The following is a 5,622-nucleotide window of genomic DNA, read 5'->3' as shown; positions in this document are numbered from 1 at the left end:
AAGAAACGTCAATGTGAGAGAGACACATCGATTGGTTGATGTGCCCTTGACCGGAATCGAACCTGAGACTCATCAGTCCTTGGGCTGATGCTCTATCCACTGAATCAAACTGGCTAGGGTTCTTTTTTAAAAGAATTAATTGAAGTATACCAGACATGGGAAAGTGCACAAAGCCTTCGTGTGCAGGTCAAGAGGTTATGACACAGTGAACATACACATATAACCACCTCCCAGATCAGAATTAGATCTTACTGGCACCCTGGAAGCCCTCCTTATATCCCCTTCCAGTCACTTCCCACCCTCCTTCCCAAAGGTAATCCCCATCTAACGCCATAGATTACTTTTGTGTGCTTTTGAACTTTATATAAATGAAACCATTCAGTCGGTGTTATTTTGTGCCTGGCTTCTTTCACTATTATGTTTGTAAAATTAATGCATAACATTGTGGTAGCATTAGCTAATTCATTTTCATTGCTGTATATTTTGTCATTAAGTGAATATACCACAGTTTATTCATCTGTTATTCTACTGATGGACATTTGGGATGTCCCCAGTTTGGGTTCTTATGAATAACTAAAGGCCCGGTGCACGAATCCGTGCAGGGGTGGGGTCCCTCTGGGTGGCCTGCGGGGTGATCAGGCCCCTGCTTGTACCCACCTTGGCCTGGCGCCACCTGCTTGCCTGTTCCACCATCCCACCACAGTCCCACTCTCATTGGGGCCTATTGGGGTCAGCAGCACCTCCACTGCCACCTGCTGCCAGCACCACATCGCTGACGCCCACCATGGTCTGTGCTGCCCCCTGGTGGTCAGTGCATGTCATAGCAAGCGGTCGAACTCCCAGTCTCCCAGTTGGTCTCCCAGTAGAAAGACCACCTGAGGGGACAATTTGCATATTAGGCTTTTATTATATAGGATGCTGCTATAATAATTTTGTTTGTGTCCTTTGGTATATGTATGCTTATATTTCTGTTATGATACATACCTAGGAACAGACTTATTGGGTGATAGAGTAGGCATATGTTTAAGTGTTAGTAAACCTACCAAATAATTTCCCAAAGTGCTCATGTTAATTTACACTCCTGACAGTACTATCTTAGAGTTCCAATTGCTCCACATCCTCATCAACACTTTGTATTGTCAAGCTAAAAAGATTTAAAAAATTGTAGCCATTACGGTGGGTGTGTAGTGGCATCTCATTGTGGTTTAAATTGCATTGATCTGATAACCAATGACATTAATCATCTTTTCATATATTTATTTGCCACTTGGATATCTGTTCAAGTATTTTATCCATTTTTTGGGGGTCAGTTTTCTCAGGTTTTCTGTCTTACTGCTTTGTAGGAGTTCTTCATATATTTAAAATATGAGTCCTTTGTTGGTTATAGGTATTGGAAATATTTCTAAGAGTGTATAAACACAGAGGACCTCCGTTTTGGGGTCTTCTGAAGCCTCAGGGCCACTGGGACAAGACTATGCTTTATGTCGATTGTTATCACTAGTGCATTACCAGCTTCTGACACTTAGTAGTCCTCAATAAAGGCACAGAATGGATGAGATAGATGAGACTCATCTAGGTAGTTTGCCATGTGTTGTGCTAATCCCTAGGGTCAAACACCCAGAAGGGGGAGGGAGCAGATTTCCTTCCAGCCCAGACAGCTGTGACCTTGAGAAGGGGAAGACACCCAGCTCTTCCCTCCCGAAAAAGCAGAAATAGCAGGTAGCCAGCCAGCCAGGTGCTTCAGAAGGAGAGACTCAGTTGGGATGGAGGGTGGTTGTGGTGTTAAGGAGACAGTGAGGGTGAGCATCATAGTGGACCTTCGTGTGACAATAACTTCAAAGTTTATGTAGGCCCTCCTCCTACCTTAAGACATGCCTTCTCTTAAAGCTTGTTAACCGAAGAGCTCTTTTCCCCTTAGAAATACCTCCCCCCGCCCCTCTCCAGAGGAGGTGACATTAGTTGTAGCATTTGGTTCCTACCTCCCCATTGGGAAATCTTTTTTTTTAATTTAACCATATCTGGTTTTAACTTCCACATGGTCTGTAATGTCCATCCTGAAGCTGGAGGACTATTAGTCACTGCCAGCCCCTTCCTTTCCAAGAAGTCTTTCCCCAGGCCTGTTGCATTCTACAGTGTTTTTCTGTCACTATCCTCTCCTCCTCCTTCAGCTATAGCTGGTACCATGTCAGGTCAGAAGTCTCTGGCTGACCCCCATTACAATAGGAGAGAGATTTCTCCCTTGCAACACGCCAAGAAACTCACAGAATCCCCTCCAGGTCCCCCAGAAGACAACCAGGCTCGTGGTAGCTCCACACTTTTCTATCTAGGATGAGCTGGGGGTAGCAGTGTAGATGAGGTGCCATAAAACGGCTTTTGTGTACAAGCACAATGTTTTCCATTAGAATGTGAGATTACTGGTGGAGGTGGGAGATTTGGGGAAGGGGAGGTGTGGATCACTGCCAGGGGCCTGTGGAGAAGCCTGTGAGGGGCAGACTTCTTCATCTTGGCTTGGCACTTTTCCTAACATACAGTTCGTTTAGCCTCCATCCTGAGGTCCTCCAGGCCCCATGGTCTTCCTTCAGGGACAGCTGCTGTCCACCAATGGCTTCCCTGTGGACAAACTGGATACTCATCCCGAAACATTATAAATTTCTAGAGCCCTGTACATCCTGGCTCTCTTAGGCAGCATGGTAGAGTCATAAGACTAGCCTGCTATGGCTGGAAATTTTTCTGCCCTTTGTTCCTGCTAGGGACGGGTACCCCCTCCCATTTTTCCCCTGGCTCTAACCCCTCCCCTGCTATCTCCCTCTCAGAGGTCAACTTCTTTCCTGCTGCCCGGTGCTGAGGTGATATCCTCTTCCAGCTTCATTCAGTTCTAGGAGGATGTAGTGATGGGGGTGGAATGGGAAAGTGTGGCCATCTGTGCTCAGAGCTAGTTGCTAGCATCATCCCCTTTGCTTCTGTCTAACAGAACTCCCCTTTCCCAAAGGCCCCCAAATTCTCTCCCTGGGATTCCTCTAGGCCAGGGGTGGGGAACCTTTTTTTCTGCCAAGGACCATTTGGATATTTATAACATCATTCTTGGGCCATACAAAATGATCAACTTAAAAATTAACCTGCTTTAAATGGTCAGACATTTAGTTAACTCACCCCTAAGGCCTGGGCAGGGCCAGACCAAATGATTTCTCTGGCCTTATACCGCCCGCAGGCCCGGACGTTCCCACCCCTGCTCTAGGCAGAATGGTCCCAGGTATTGTGGAGCTCCAGTTCTGAAATTACTGGATATGGCTAGGAAGGCTTAGCAACAAGCCAAATAGTCTGGTGAACTGTAACTGGAGGTAGAGAAGTACGTTTTGAGAGGCAGAATGGAAGGTGCCACAGCTTGGCAATCGCATGGGTTTGAATCACCAATATAAGGTGTGTGACCTTGGACAAGCTCCTTATGTCTCTGAGCAACAGATGCTGTGAGGATTGGTGGTGAAATAGCATTTGTAACATTTCCTGCACTTAGTAGGAATATTATGATTTCACCAAAAAGGAAGAGCCGCAAATAGCGACTAATGGAAGGGGCAGCTCAGGCTTTCTGGGACTCACACCGAAGTCTAGATTTCATGAAGTGTCAGGGCACTTGTAACGGCAAAGGGTGGCAGATGGGCAGTCTCCACACCTCACCATGGATTCCTGGATTCCTGTGGGGAGCTGGTCTCAGGAGCAGCCTCCCTGCCGTGGGTTATCAGCCAAAAATGAGTAAGCTTATCTTTCCGGAGCCAGGCTGCAAGAAAATTGTGTTTTGCAACCAGATTATCAAGTTTCAGACTGTCCTGGTTTACTGACCTTTGATTATGCCCTAGCTCGGGGTTTCCTAAACAGGCTTGGTCATAGGAATCACCTGTGGGTACTTGTTTTAGAATATAGATTTTCAGGCCTCTCTCCTGGAAATTCTGTTTCCATAGATCTGGAGCTGGGCCGGCAAACCTACTGTTTTAATTAGTGCCCCACATGACTCCGGAATCCCAACCTGGTGGTTCTCAACCATGGCTGCGTATTGGAACCTCCAGGGGCGCTTTAGGCAATGGATCCCTTTGCCATAGGAGGAAGCACTGAACTTTGTCTGGGAAGGCACCGGAACTCTTCAATGACATAGGGATGCTTCGACCGAATCTTTCTGTGTGGATGTACATATTAACTCGTTTCATCCCAATTTGTACCCTATGAAGTAGGCTGTTGTAATATAACAGGTCAGAGTTAAGTCATTTAGGTTAGTCATCAGAGAACTGCAAATCACAATCGCAATGGGGTACCACTTCTCACCACTGGGTTGGCCATAAAACATCGAAATGGCTATTAAAACAGCAAAATGGCAGGCACAGAAGGGAGAATGTGGCATTTTCAGGGAACAGCAGCTGATTCAACATGTGGCTGGATGCATGTAGAGAAGTGAAAGGCGAATTGGTAGTTTTTGACATAATACGTTACACATCTTGAGAGGTATTGTACATGCGCTTATTGTTTTATGTGTTCGTTTTGTTTTCCCAATTAGATTACAAGATCCTTGAGCACAGAGATTTCATATTTTTAAATTTATATTAATTTTTAAAATGTCTTGTATTTCTGTGATATTTGTTGACACATACTAACTTTTAAGAGTATTTTTTTTAGTAGTGTAGTTTCAGGTTTACAATAAAATCGAGAGGATGGCCCAGCCGATGTGGTGCAGTGGTTGAGCATCGACCTAGGATCCAGGAGGTCACCAGTTCAATTCTGGTCAGGGCACATGACCAGGTTGCAGCTCGATCCCCAGCGGGGGGTGTGCAGGAGGCAGCTGATCAATGTTGATGTTTCTCTGTCATCGATGTTTCAATCTCTCCCTCTCCCTTCCTCTCTCTCTAGAAAATCAATAAAAACACATATTTTTAAAAAATTGAGAGGATAATACAGAAAGGATAATACAGAGATTTCCCATATTTATCCTGCCCCATAGATGCATAGCCTCCCCGTTGTCAATATTACTTAGCAGAGTGGTACATTTTTCACCAAGGGTGAACCAACATTGACATATTGTAACCACCCAACGTCCATAATTTACCTTAGCGTTCACTCTTGACATTGTGCATTCTATGGGTTTGGACAAATGTATAATGATATACATATTTATCATTATAACATCATACAGAGTATTTTCACTGCCCTAAAAATCCTTTGTGCTCCTCCTATTCATAACCCTTCTCCCCCACAGTCACTGATCTTTTTATTGTCTCCATAGTTTTGCCTTTTCTGGACTGTCATACAGTTAGAATCATACAGTATGTAGCCTTTTCAGATTGCCTTCTTTCACTTAGCAATCTACACTTAAGGCTCCTTCATGTCTTTTCATGGCTTGATAGCTCCTTTCTTTTTAGTGCTGAATAATATTCATTGCCTGGATGTACCACACTTTATTCACCAACTGAATGATATCTTCGTTGCTTCTAAGTTTTGGCAATTATGAATAAAGCTGCTATTCATGTGTAAATGTAAGTTTACAACGCCTTTGGGTAAATATCAAGGAGCTCTAGAGTATGTTTAGTTGTTAGTACCCAAAGTGGCCATACCATTCTGCATTTTAACCAGCAATGTGTAAGA

The sequence above is a fragment of the Myotis brandtii genome, unplaced genomic scaffold, assembly GCF_000412655.1.
Source record: "Myotis brandtii unplaced genomic scaffold, ASM41265v1 scaffold898, whole genome shotgun sequence".
NCBI lineage: Eukaryota > Metazoa > Chordata > Mammalia > Chiroptera > Vespertilionidae > Myotis > Myotis brandtii.
This window is presented reverse-complemented; position numbering follows the sequence as displayed.